General features: G+C 35.3%; 2 long non-coding RNA genes across 7 annotated transcripts in view; one reads left to right on the forward strand and one right to left on the reverse strand.

Annotated features, from left to right (window-relative positions):
* Positions 1-5371: 5371 nt before the first annotated feature.
* LOC126588289 (uncharacterized) overlaps positions 5372-15119 on the forward strand; it is an 89150-nt gene continuing 79402 nt past the window's right edge. For 2 of the 6 annotated variants that reach the window (XR_007611393.1, XR_007611392.1), the window contains exons 1-4: positions 5372-6067; positions 7066-7145; positions 12197-12315; positions 12409-13029. This is a non-coding gene — a long non-coding RNA (uncharacterized LOC126588289). Of the gene's footprint in view, positions 6068-7065; positions 7146-12196; positions 12316-12408; positions 13030-13291; positions 13903-15119 lie in introns of those variants that run through there. The other 4 variants (XR_007611397.1, XR_007611395.1, XR_007611396.1 and 1 more) reach the window with 4 other exon arrangements.
* Positions 12589-15119, reverse strand: part of LOC126588291 (uncharacterized) — a 169832-nt gene continuing 167301 nt past the window's right edge. The window contains exon 3 of the long non-coding RNA XR_007611399.1: positions 12589-12731. This is a non-coding gene — a long non-coding RNA (uncharacterized LOC126588291). The remainder of the gene's footprint in view (positions 12732-15119) is intronic.

A 15119-nucleotide genomic window follows, 5' to 3' on the forward strand; every position in this document is an offset into this window, starting at 1 on the left:
GTTCTTGTGGAATTACAAGATTAGCAGTTTCCTCCATTAGGCTATAGTCCTCGCTTGGGGGCTTTTCAATTCTGGTGTCTTCCAGCATGTAGTCATTACTCTCTACACATTGGGGTGTTTGAATTACACACCATTCCTCTGAATCTTAAGGGACATCAATTTGTTGACAAGGAATTAATCCCATTGATGCATAAGCTACCCAAATTGTTGCACCAGATTATCTAATGAAGTCTGGGTATCTTGAATCATACTATGGGTATCCTGAATCTCACGGAGGTTGCTTTCAGAGGATTTAGCCATGTTTTCGACTGCAATCTCCCAATCAGCTTTTGTTGGCACAATAAGTTGTCCACAAAGCTGAAGACTAGGTTCCCACATAGGATTTTGATGCTCCTGTCATGATGGATTATAAAAATTTGAGTAGGGATTGCACCTAGGCCTTTGAAGATTGTTCCTCATATTAATATGGTGTTGCACAAACTCTGGAAAATACTGCCTTTGAGGACAATACATAATATCATGGGTATTCAAATTGCAAAGAGCACAAACTGTAGGTGCACCTTGTGAGGAACAAAACCAATCCATTGTTGCAATGCTCTTAAAATCAACAAATTGTTACCTGAAAAAGAAAATTAAAATCAAGTAAATAAAAAAAATATATACGAAAATAAATAACTAAGAGTTGATAATCACAAATTATTTGAAACAATGCCCGGCAAAGGCGCCAATTTCTTGATAGAGATTTTTAGCACTTGCAAAAGTAGGGATAAAAACACTTAAAAATACTTGCAAGAGTACAAGGTTATCGTAGTATAGCAGCTCAAGTAAGGTCGTTTTCTGCAGGGATTGAACGGAAAATTTATGTTAAAACCAAATCTTAATTAATTATTTGAAGAAAAAGATGATTTTATGACCTAAAATATTAAAAACGAATTTAATTGAAAACAATTAAATAAATTGGCAAAGTAATAAAAAACAAAAGAAAGTAGTTTTGAAAATAAATTTGAGCACTAGGGTTCCGTTGTCACCTTAACAATCCTACGTAATTCTTCCAATTACTTATGAATTACACATGCATATTTTGAAGGTTAGGTTTTCCTAAAGTATGCCGTACTTGGAACCTCCAACATAGAACGTATATCTAACATGCAACCCGTCCGTTGTGTTCAGATCGAATGTGAACATGTAAGACTCATTAAGTTTTATGAAATCCTTTTTAAAAACCATATAACCCTTAAGACGTGTCATCCATCCTAATAAGCTACACATATTAACCATAAGAAGCCTTAGTCAATTCCAGGGATAGCCCTCCGCCAAAATTGCATCAAATTACTTTTCTAAATACCCTAATGGTGGCAAATCATAAAGACAATTAGATAGTTTAAAGCACAATGATTAATAATTCAAAACTTGCATGCATAATATCATAAGCAAATTGAAAAGAAACTACATATTCTTTCTAAGGCTCGTGGCCTTGCCCTAGCAAACGAAACTAGTTACGAATAATCATAAAAGTTACGAATAATCATAAAACAAAATATTATTAAAAACATTGATAGAAAACACCTTGAAAAATAAACTTGAATCGTCAAAAGCTCTCTAAAGCCAAAATGCTTGTGTTATCCACTCCCTCTTTCCCTAATGGCTAAAAAGCCTTATTTATACTACTACAAAATAAAATCCTTACTAGAAAAGGTCTTAGAATAATACTAGGAAACATAATAAAGTAAGAAAACAGAAAATAAAAGGTTTCCTATTTAAACTAAAATTCGGACTTTTCAGAAAATTAGTCTTTTGACCGACCAAATCAATTCAGATTTGGTTCCAAAAGGTCTCTTTGGAAAGCTGGGGACGTCCCCTACAAATCCTCAGAAGGAATCTTCCTCAAAATATGCCATCTTGACCTTCAAAATACCCAAAACGTCCAGAAACATCAATCTAGAAAAGCTGCGCGCTGGGCCTTTATTTCTTCACCACGATCAAACGGCTAAGTAGAAAAATCCGAAACTTTGATAAAATCATCTTGAAAAACTCACAAACATCCACCAATTGGAATTACTCCAAAATTCATCATTTTGATCACTTTTTGCTCCAGAGAAAGTCGAATGTCCTACATTGAAAATATATAACAAAGTATAAAAAATCTACCAAAATAACCAATAAATTTATACTAAAATTAGGGTAAAATATATGGTATAATATGGCCTCATCACACCACTCGACGTTTTTTCTATTCTTATTGGTTGAAGAAGTTTTCTTCTCGTACGATTCGTAAAAATTCTAAATTATGTGGGAATTGAGTTGCTTTGTGTGTGCTTGATTTCGACTAATGACCGAAATTATGGCAATTTGGAAGATGAGACTTCTCGGGATCCATGAGTTTGGTTCCGATCATAGGAGCTGATGGTGCAAAATGGGTTAGAGTTGTGTTTGTGGTGGTCTTTTTGGTTTTTTTGGGTGGCTGTTTTCTTCACCATATTTGGGTATGAACAAATCCTTGACTAGTTGGGTTGTAACGTCTCATTTGTACTTTCCTCATTTTTGAAGTGGCTGTATGATGCATGATGTATGAGGAGCTTTCCAAAGGTGACGCCAAATGTACACTTCAATGGGTTCATCATAAGGTTGTAGTGCCGTAGTTTGTCGAACATTAGTTGTAATCTTTCAAGCGATCAGATCTTCTTGGTCTTGACAACTACGTCGTCTACATAACATTCTACGTTTTTATGTAGCATGTCGTTAAAGATCTTTTGCATTACACGTTGATATGTAGCCCTAACGTTCTTCAAGCCAAATGGCATTACCTTGTAGCAGTAGATACATTTTAGAATACGGAATGATGTTAATATCTTATCTTTGGGAGCTATGCAGACTTGATTGTACCCAGAAGGAGCAGTCCATGAATGATAGCACCTCGTGACCAGTGGTCGCGTCCACCATGATTTCGATGATTGGCAAAGGAAGGTTATCCTTTAGGCAAGCATCATTGAGGTCTTAGAAGTCTACGCAAACATGTATATTTCCAGATTTCTTAAGGACAATGACGATGTTAGAGATCGACTTAGGATATTGCACATTTCGAATGAAGCCTGCTTCGATTAGCTTTCAATCTTGCCCTCAATTTATGGGATAAGCTCAAATCGATAGTGTCTTTGAGTTTGCTTAATTGGTCGTGTTCTAGGCTTGAGTAGAAGACTATGCACGATAATGGTAGGGTCAAGGCCGGGCATTTCGTTATAAGTCCAAACAAAGACGTCTTTGTACTCCAATAGTAGTTGGTAGTACTCCTTGATTTTGTCTGCACTTAGCAGTGCACTTACGAAGATAGGCTTCGACCTCTCATTTGTACCTAAGTTAAGCTCATTGAGATCATCAATTGTGGCTTGCCCTCCATCCTCAAGCTATGGTGGCACAACAGTGACGTCTTCCTCAGGGATTTCGTCTTTTTTATCTTCTTGGATCGTGATGTGGAAGACGTCTTGGACCTCTTCTTCAGTGTCATCCTTTTGGGCTTGTTGGCGTGAAGATTGGCCAGTGTGGACAATGGTGCGCCTTCTTACCTTCAGTGGTCCTTTTGTGTCAACCTCCAAGGTTGTTTGGCGCTTCATCCTTAAAGGAATCGATCTTCGAAAGTCGTATTTTTGTGTTAAACCGTCAAGCTTTTCTTCTTTTGGCGTTGTTTTCCTTTTTCTAGAAGGCTTCTTGGTTTCTTCAAGTCTTTCCAAAGCCAACCGTCGTGGATGAGAGCTAGCTGTATTACGTTGTTTCTTAGTTTTTGACAACCTTTCGAAAACAGAGCTTTGGGGTGTTGGCATGTTAAGCCGTTTAAAGACAGAAGTTCGATCTTGTTGATGCGAAAATTAACTTAACACATAAATTTAACCCTCTTTTGACAACTGTAGTATAAGTATAAGTAGGGATCGTTTTGGACCGGGGATTAGGAGGGCTTGCTAATAACCTCTAAACTGACTCAAAAACATAAAACTAAACTTAAAAATACTTAACAAGACTCACAAGACTCAAAGCAAACTTAAAATACTCAAAACAACTTAAAACAACTAAATAAACTTAAACTAGACACTAGGAATGACTTTGGACGAAAATTGACTTTTACTTGAATCAAAATATTTAAAAACACAAATTATAATAGATTCTAACTAATTAGACACACTAAAGTAAAGAGGGATTGAGTTTTGGACGAAGTTGAAACAAACAAACAAGTATGAAAAACTAGACAGATTGTAAAACAAATTTGAGAAATAAGATGATGGATGGGATAGCTAGAGACTTTTTCTCCACACATGATATGTATGCAAACAACTCGATTTCCAGTTACTACTTCATTAAATTATGAACGACAATGCCCCAAATTAACCATGACATCACTAGTTAACCCTTAGATTTTCCTTGTTTTATTGGAATGGATGACATCATTCGACAACCCAAAACATTCTTCTAAAGTTCCCTACATGACATCATAATAGAGATACAATCAAATATCATTACGTTTAATGAAAATCACAAGCATTGACAAAGCACTTGCAACTATGACATCATGTTACTCATGCTAGGAATTGAACTTAACGTGATCGTTTATAAGCGACCTCCACTACTTATGAATATAAGTTTGTAACAATTATGTGAAACTTTCTTATATTCTAGCGTCGGATTTATGCATGCCAATTAAGTGTCGACCCTTAATTAACAAATACAAATAAGTTATCAATCAAATAGTTAAGCCAATTGCATTCACGATTCAAGAGTTCATAACTGGAATTTACCAAATTATATTGCACACATAATCATGCCTTTAAAATCACCCCTAGCCAAGAGGGGTTTAGCCACTCATATTTACAACAAAACGAAAGGAAATGAATTTAAACATTAGAAAGAAAAGAAAGAAAACACCTAAACGTTCCAATGATCCAAGTTGGACAGCAAGCACGTCCAAGCACTTTCTTTCCCTTCCTTTGCTACGACACAAGGTGTTGGTGAGTGTTTAAAGGTTTGTTTGTATGGAGGAATGGAATGGATGTGTTTGGATGAAGGTTGTATTGAAATGCGGATGAATGATCAAGCAAGTATCAACTCAATTTATGTTACACACACTTCCTTTTATAGAGGAAGTGCATGGCAATGGAGGGGAACATGGAGTGGTGTAGCAATTGAATGCAATGATGCATGAAATCTGAAATAATGGAGGGAACAAGGAATGGTGTAGCAATTGAGTGCAATGATTCGATGTAATGATGCATGAATCTGAAATGATGGAGGGAACAAGGAATGGTGTAGCAATTGAGTGCAATGAGTGGTGTTTGAAATGATTCAAAGGTGAAAGTGAAGTGATGATGCAAAGCATGGGGTTAATACGCAAAACAAATTATGAAAAGCAAAGTAACCAAACAGGCAAAAAATAAAAATAAAATTCTAAAATGTTCTCAAATTTGATTTTAAAGCCAGCGTCTCCTCCATATGCAGCTAACCCATTTAGGAAAAACAATAAAGAAGGCCATTGGGACTCAAAAGTTGTTTTCAGTTTAGCATGATTATCACTTATATAAACATATAAGGAAAGCAAATCTCAAAGAGTCAGGTTTTTGCTCCAATGTTAACAATGTTTGTTTCATTTGTAGTTTTTTGTAGTCTTTATAAGCATTTTTTAGTTTTGATGTAAAAATAATATTTTTTACTCTCTCCTCTCTCTCTTTCTCTTTCATGTTTTTGTGGACTTTGGGTTTTGAGTGTTTTGAATTTTTCTTCTGACAAAGTATTGGTTTTGCAGTAAAAGCGGCAATCCTCTTCTCCCAGCTTCACTTCCATGTTCTCACTATTCATACCCATCTTGCCCATTTCTTTCTAAATTTCTCCTTGCACCCACTGGAAAAAAACAGAGTTTTGTTTCCTCAAAATATAGATTAGACAACAATATTCTGAATGCTTTGCTTATCTATGTTCTTTGCAGGAAGCTCAAAGGATGATAAACAAGAAACGGAAATCACAAATTGCAAATTAGATGGACAAAAAAGGCAATAGAAATTCATAGGGTCCCAAATCCGTGACATAAAAGGTATGAAATTGTTAATTGATAAAAGGTCGTACCCAGTGCACAAGGCTCCTACTTTACGTAGGGTCTAGAAGAGGTGAATGTCGGCTAGCCTTACCCCTATTTATGGTTACTTTTGTATCACATTCTTAATTAAGATGGTTATGCAGTCTTTTTGTAATTTTGTGTATCTATTAGCTCTGTAATGACTTACAAGTTACACACACCTCAAAATTTTCATTTTCTTTCAAACAATCTTGATCCGCAATATCTGCAGGATTGCAATGAAATAATTGTGAGCAACATGTATAATGGGAAGGATTTACAGAGGTTTCAACTATTGAACTTGCTTATGCTCTTATTTGAGCGACTGTAAAAAAGATTTAGTAGGACAAACTGGAATTGGCTTCAATCAATTTATCATTGATAATTTGATTCTGTTATTCGTAGACCATTCTTCCGAATCTCTAAGTTCGAAGCAGATCAATTTTTTCATTTTTATGTTTAATTTTAGGAAGAAATGAAAATGAGTTTTGCTTTTTTTGAGTGTTTTGTTAGTACTAGCTTGCTGCATATGCTATTCTCTGGGTGTAAATATAATTATCTAAGTAAGCGCACTTATTTTTGAACTCTTTAACTGATTAGTGGTTGCAATAGGATTTTTTTTCGGATTTTTCCCAGTCTTTTTAACAGTATTAGGTTTCTGTCCTGCATGTCACCAGGCTTATTCTTTTTTCAATTCACATTAATCACGGTTGGTTCAATTTCATTTTGGCTGCTGTAAATGGGTTTTCATCAGCATGTCTGACATGATAAAATCATGTCTTTTGGATTAATTCAAACAATGTAAACATTTCATTTGTATTCTTGATCTTTGTTAATATTATAGTTACATGTCTAACGAAAAAGGATTTCTTTTAATGAATAATGTGTCATTACCTAAAATGAGTTATCTTTGCTCAGAGTTTGCTGTTTAACATGTTATGTTCCTAGATAACATGCATCTAAAACTCTTTGTGCAGAAGAAGATATCTCATTACAACCACCTCAATCTAACAAAACTTTTAGCACTCTTAAAACATGATCTGAATTCTCAGCTCAAGTAAGTCCTCAGTTTCCATATACTTTTTATTTCTTAACATCTACGTGGTTTTCTTAGTTTTTAACCATTAAATCACGTAACTTTATATTTACAATTATATTCTTTGTAATTGTTTGTATAGATTTCTTTTTTGCTCCCTACAAGATAATGTCATGGCGTGATTTAGTGGTGTTGAATATAATTGAAGAAACTGATTCTTTAATCTACTCATGCTGTAGGATTTCAAAGTTGAAGCCCATTTACTTACAATCTTTTCGAACAAATTCACTTTGTAAATTAACAAAACAATGATATTCCTAAAGGAAATAAAATTGTTTGCTTTGCTGAGGTGCTTCTGTTTAGATTAATCAATGCCATAGTGCATTTTGAAACCTAAGTTATGGATCTATTAGTTTCAATTTAAACACATCTAGAAGCTTAGATATACATTTATTAGCTCACATTTATATACTTTGGTAGTTTTTCAAACATAATTACCCATACAATTTCTAATCCCACAGCAACGCGCGGGCTTCACTTTCTAGTGCTTATCTAACACTGCTTTTGCTGCACAAGAATAGGTTCACATGGTGTTTCCGCGTTTCTTTGTATAAAGGCCCAGATGCCCATAAAGCCAAATGATTGAAAATAGCTTTTTCATCATGTCGGAGTATGTATCTTATTTTTCACCGACCAAAGAAATCCTAGCACGATTTTACTTTCTTTGTTAAGTTATCACGCAGATACGCATATTTTTAATTATTTAGCTATTTATACAAACAAAACTGAAACCATATGTTACAAATTGTCTAATATACACTAGCCTCATAGTTTCCAATTTTCTTGCCCCCAAGCGAATTTCTTTATGAGGTTTTTATTTTTATTTTCTTTTAATTTTTCAATTGATATTAGATTGGGAGTTAATGAGGAGCTTTTTTTAGCATGGGAAATATCAAAGCATTAGTTTTGATAATTAGATTGTTACAAACACTTCTATGTGAAAAAAGTTGAAAACTTTTCCTTTAAAATTTCAAAACATAAACTAGAAGGAAGAGAAACATCCATGCTTGTATCTCATTTCTCACACAATAATCTAAGAACTCACAGAAGCTGATAGAACAAAATACCTTAGCTCAGACCCCCTTGGAAGACTAGAAAACTAGAGACATGGAGGGCAACCCAGTTTTTCATTGTGATTTGGGGAAAAAAGTGTTATATGACATGAAGAGGAAAGGTGGGAAAAGGTGAATTTGATAGTTTGAGATGATGGATTAAGAGCCGTAGAGTGGACTCCATATAGCACTTTACGATTGCGCTCTCATCTAACTATACTCTAATGCACATTTATCTTTGTACATATATGAAATTTTTATACTTTCATGATTTTCAGGATTGAAGGTGCTCAAGTTCAAGATTACTTAAGTACAAGTTTCAAGTTAGTATGTTGTCTTTAATGCTTGCAATTTACAATGACATATTATTAATGCTCCCTGTAGCCAAATAATCATTGCATTTGAATAGTAATGATGAATATGAAGTATTATGCATGTATATGCTGAAAGCATGGTGGTTTCTAAGTTAGATTCGCTATTTTCTAGTACGTTTGTTTTAGCATCTAGTCGTTGTTGAGTTGGGATATGTGAATTTTTTAATTGAGCTTTTTGACGTTTTTGGTTGTTATATTATGTCTATCATGACAATTTTACATATATATTCATATATATATATATATATATATATATATATATATTTTCTATTATGGTAACCTACTGAAATATGTCAGGGTGTGCAGCTCAATACTAGGATTCAAGTGATTTGATTTCACAAATCGACAATGTATTCGTAGTCGGGATCGCCTTAGTTCCAAATATAGAAAAGGGATCAAGTCATTTATTGACATTGCTTGTCACCATATGAACGAGAATAATCAAATACCATATCCTTGTAGAGTTTTCCATAACACATTTTTTCACTTAGTTGAAGATGTTCATCTCCATTTGTTGAATTCCTGTATGGATATGAATTATGATAGATGGATATATCATGAAGAGCATATCCAACAAGTGCAAGGAGAATCTTCGGTATCTACGAACAATGAGCCAATCAGTAACTTTAATGTCAACATGTTTAATATGATTGAGGATGTCTTTGAAGGAATAGATGATGATGATGATCAAGATACAATGGGGAACCAAGATACCATGTGGGGTGGTGATATGACCAATGCGTGGACAGATGTTGATACTTATGAGATGCTGCTTGGTGAAGCTCAAAATGAACTATACCTTGGATGTAAGCAATATAAAGTTTTGACATACATCATGGAGTTGATTCACACCAAAGTTGACAACCACACGACAAACAAGGCAATTGATAAGATGTTAGCAATGATAAAGAAGATGTGTCCCCAACCTAACAATGTTCTAGACTCATTTTGTGAGTGCAAGAAGATTTGAAAAGTCTTGGATTGGGGTGTGAAAATGTACATGCTTGCTACTATGATTGTGCACTATTTTATAAAGAACACGAAAAGAAAGATAGAAGTCCAATATGTAATGAGCCAAGGTATAAGGATGGTCATTATGAGTAGAGGAAGAAAATTCCAAGAAAAGTGTTGCGATACTTTCCATTTAAGCCAAGGCTACATAGGTTGTTCATATTGAGACATACGAGCGAAAACATGAGGTGAGACAAGGATAAAAGAATCAATGATGAGAACACAAGGAGGCATCCAGCAGACTCGAGTTCTTGGACAGAATTTGACCAAATGTACCATAATTTTGCTCGAGACCCACGAAATGTCCGATTAGGCCTTATGAGTGGCAGGTTTACTCCTTATTCAGATATAAGTAAGCCGTATAGTATATGGTCAGTTGTTGTATTTCCATATAATTTGCCCCTCATGGAGATGCATGAAAAAACCTTTTTCTTTTCTAACCTTATTAATTCTTGGACCAAAAGCACCTGGAAATAAGATTGACGTTTATTTGCGTCCATTGGTTGATGAGCTTAAGGAACTGTGGGAAAATGGTGTTCAAACCCATGATATGATTACTGAGAGTACATTTAATTTGAGTGCAACTGTTATATGGACCATTAACAACTTCCCTGCTTAAGGAAATTTATTAGGTTGGAGCACTCATGACAAGTTGACATGTCCAGTGTGCAATGAGGATGGATCTTAAATTAAGTTAAGAGACAAGTATTGTCATATTGGGCACCGTCGTTACTTACCTATGAATCAATCATGGCGCAAAAATACTGAACTCTTTAATGGTCACCGAGATATGAGACATCGTCCCAAAAAATTCTCAGGTGATGACATACTTGATCAACTTGATTCCCGTTTACCTCGTACACTTGGTAAGCATCGTACTAATAAAGATAAGAAGAGGAAGCAGAATGTCGAAAAATTAAATTGAACAAGGAAGAGTATTTTTTTCGAGTTGGAATACTGGTCCAAATTGAAGATTCAGCATAATCTTGATGTTATGCATATTAAGAATATATTTGACTGTTTAATTGGGACATTGCTGAATACTGGAAAGTCGAAGGATACCTTTAAGGCACAGATGAATTTACAAGACATGAATATTAGAGAGAGTTTGCATTTGAAACTAAATGCACGTAACATATTGGATAAGCCATTGGCTCAATATGTATTTAAGCCATATGAGTGTAAAGATTTCTTGCATTGGTTGAAATCAATTAAATTTCTAGATGGTTATGTAGCAAATGTATCACATAAAGTGAATATGGATGAAGAAAGTATTGTTGGTTTGAAAAGCCATGATTGTCATGTGTTGATGCAATATGTGCGTCCTGTGGGCATTTGACAATATTTGAAAAAGCATATATATGGTCCAATTGTTGAGTTTTCTAGTTTTTTTTAACAAATATGTGCAAAGACTCTGACTGTTACTGATCTTGATAAGTTGGAAGAAGACATTGCCCTCATATTGTGCAAACTAAGAAAAGTTTTCCCACCTGCATTCTTCATTCCCATGGTTCACTTAGCAGTGCACTTATCACGCGAAGCAAAATTGGCAGGACCAGTCGGATATCAATGGATGTATTCTCTAAAGAGGTAAATGGCCATAATGTTTCTGTTAGTTGCATAATTTTTTTATTTCTACGTACTAACAATTGTTCATTTATCTAGATTGTTAGGTTTGTACACAAAATATGTTCGTAACAAAGCTCATCATGAAGGCTCTATTGTGGAAGCACACTTGGCATACAAGTCTTCAACTTTTTGCTCAATGTATTTATGTGACGTTGAGATGGAATTCACTCGACCAAAAAGAAACTATGATGGTATTAATCTCAATGCGTTCATTTTAGTGTTTGCTCAAAAAGCACATCGATTTGGTGCTCATGTAATGGTTCAACTTTCAAGGGAAAATATAGATGTGGCTTATTGGTATATCTTAGATAATTGCGACGAAATAGAAAACTTCAGAAAGTATGTGATAGTAATATTTGAACATTTATTTAAATAATGATAATTCCACAACTTTCACTTATATTTTATTTATTTATGCAGTGAGCATATCGAGATTTTAGAAAAAGATAGTCATACTAATGTACAACAAAGGCATAAATAGTTATTTTCGAAATGGTTTAGGCAGCGGGTCATCTCATTGTATTATTAAGAGCCTAGATTGGTAAGTGAACATATTTTTTTCATTAGCCCAAGGTCCAGATCAACGTATTGTCCAATACACAGGTTGTATTGTGAACGACATTCGATATTTGGTCAGACATGTTGATCAAAACCGTACAACACAAAATAGTGGGGTTATGACGCCGAGGTCGCACAATGGTGAAACATGTAACTTTTATGGCATCTTAGTTAATGTTATTAAAATACAATTTACTAGAGGTTTTAAGGTGATTCTTTTCAAATGTCATTGGTACAATACAAATAGAAGAGGTAAAAGAGTTATACGGGATTATCATCTTACATCATTTAATGTAAATAATCGTTGGTACAATGGTGATCCGTATGTGTTAGCTAAACAAGCACATCAATTATTTTATATTGATAACTTAAAATTGGGTCATCCAAGATACAACATAGACACATTTTGGATGTTCCTGAGAAAGATGATGATGATGAGGAGGAGGAGGACAATGCCACTGATGAAGACGATGATGAGTATGTAGATGAAACTAAAAATTCTACAAGGTGGGTCCATAATGACAATGAAGTTGATATATCATTATGTAGAGATGATGTTGATCCTAAATCTTTTGATATTAATAATGAGAAGGTTCGAAGAATGCTAGGGCTACAGAGGGATGAGGAGGAGGAGGAAGAAAAAGATGAGGAAGAGGAGGAGGAAGAGGATGATGAGGAGGAGAATGTTGCAACCAGCGATACTAATGATGATTACAATTGATGACTATGATGAGATCTATGCATTATAAATTATGTTTATTATCCTACAATAGTAAATATATTTGCTTGTCATTTTACATTATGCTTATAATGGTTTGTGTTTGTATATATTAACATTTTGGTTGTGTTATTTACTTTTATGTTTCATATTTAGATGACAACTTCTACACAACGAGGAAAGTGGGTAAAGGATCCCTTACCTCCTCCAAATGATACATTTGCACCGCCACCACCACCTTCTCCGCCACCTCCTCCACCACTAACTCCACCTCCGCGAGGAAAGAGGGTGAAATGGGTGAGGGATCCCTTACCTCATCCTCCAAATGATGTACTTGCACCTCATCCGCCACCTCTTCCACCAACACCTCTTGCATCACCGTCCGCCACCTCCTCCACCAACTAAAAAAAGTGAAGGCAAACTCAATCAATCGGTTGAAGAAGAAACTTCTTCACTGCTCCGGCTTACTACGCTTCTTTTATAGGTTGGAGGAACGACGTAAGGTAACCATATATTTATTTTAAGTTTTCATTATTTTTACTCTATATTACACAATTGGTTATCTATGTGATAATATATATATATATATATTTTTTTTTTTTCAAGGGGGGTCAATGTTTCCTAAGATTAACATGTTCAAGGAGGTGTACGTTCGGCCCAAGGATGAGCTGACGGAGCAAGTTATTCCAATTTTTTTATTTTCAATTAGTATTAATATTAATCACATGTATATTAAAACTAATTTTTTTTATTTCATTTTTCTAGTCCACCATAGTGGAGAAAGGCCAGATCGTTCTCGAGGAGGTGGCTTCCCAGCTTCCCCTAGAGACACCGATCGAGGAGGTGTCTCCCCTTGAGGATGCCGGTTTTCATATCATGACGGACACACTCGATCAGACCCTCAGTCGTAGGCATGAGAATGTTCATTGGGGCTTGGGAAAGCCCGTCTTGGGGACCCATCTGCCTCATCCTCAAGGCAGATAACAGAAGACGTCGAATCGTTGACATCTGAAGTGGCTGACGTAAAGGAGCAGATTACCGCCCAGCAATCTTAGCTTACAGTCTAAAGCATTTTGATGAACCAAATTCGTCTCGCTCTTCAAATCTTTGGCATTCGGTTCCCCGACGTTGAACCACCTCCAACAACGACCTCACAACCCTTCATCACAATAGCTATGACCTCCCAGGCCCTCGTCGCAGCAACTACAACCTCCCAGCCCCCCAACATAATAGCAACGCCACCACCAGGCGATTGTGACGTAGACGACTACATGTTCTAGTTTTTTTTTAAATTGTTTTCAAATTTTTACATATTTATTTCCATTGTATGTACATTTTCAATAATTTTTTAATTCAATATTCTTTTTTTGTTTTAATTTCATTAAATTAATTTATACATAAAACAAATATTATCAACATTTAAAAGAAAAAATTATTTAAAAAAATAATTTTAAAATCTGCCTGTGACGGCCTCATGCCCGTCGCGCAAGGGTCTAGGGGTCAAACCCAAGTTTTGTTGTTCGGAGCATCACACACAACGAAAAATCATTCGTCACTTTTAGTTTTGTGCAACAACCACCTAATCCGTGACAAAATCATTCGTTGCTCTTAGTTTTGTGCAACAACCACTTGATCCGTTGCGCAACATTCATTTTGCACGACGACAAACTTTCCTCCATCACGCAATGTCTGATGTCACGAGCTTTGTGTGACAGAATTAGCACGACGTTTTCTTTGCCACCCAATGTTTCCGGTGATCATATTCGCCTTTGCGCAATGGATGTCCCTTTGTCACCAAAGCAGTTATGCTTAGTAGTGTTGTGTAATGTTTAGAAAGCAGTAATGTAATTCCTGAATGTCTTAATATCAAAACGTGTTGACCATATATATATATATATATATATATATATATAGGGAATTGTTATTCGCACTCCAAAATCTCATTCTACACTCGAAACTTTCTATATTTGGAAAGAAAAATACACTTGTGAGTAGTGTAGAAAGAGATTTTTGAATTGCCAATAACACTTCCCTATATATATATATGTGTGTGTGTGTGTGTACAAAACATGGTTGTACTAGCCGTCCGTTTTCATTTCCCACTGTTGCAGCTTGGAAACTATTGGATTTCGTGTGCCATTAACATGCATGCATGGCTCCTTCGGTAAAAATTCTTTAGTTTATATCTGATTGTTTCTGCTTCACTCGGCACCACCTCCCTTTCGATCACGAACACATATTTCTGATTTTGTTAATGGTCCGTCGGTCTTACTTACCAATCAATCCCTTCTTTGTGTTTCAGAGAAAATATGAGAAATTGTGCAGCAATAAAGGCCTTTGACGATTTCTTTCTTTCTTTCTTAGAAAAGAAACTGATACGGATGAATACACACACATATGCATGCATGGAGAGCCTGTAGTTAAGATTTGAGCCCTTCATTCATTGGCATAAAGAGGGACACGTAGGGCTTCGTACGCGGATTATCCCATGTAATTTGGAGGAAATGGTTAAATTATTTGTTACATATAATGTTTTTTTTTAATTTTCTTGTCAATTAGAGATTTAACCTGAAAGTCCAAACAAGCATATACA

Source organism: Malus sylvestris, chromosome 11 (assembly GCF_916048215.2).
Source record: "Malus sylvestris chromosome 11, drMalSylv7.2, whole genome shotgun sequence".
In the NCBI taxonomy this organism is placed as follows: Eukaryota; Viridiplantae; Streptophyta; class Magnoliopsida; order Rosales; family Rosaceae; genus Malus; species Malus sylvestris.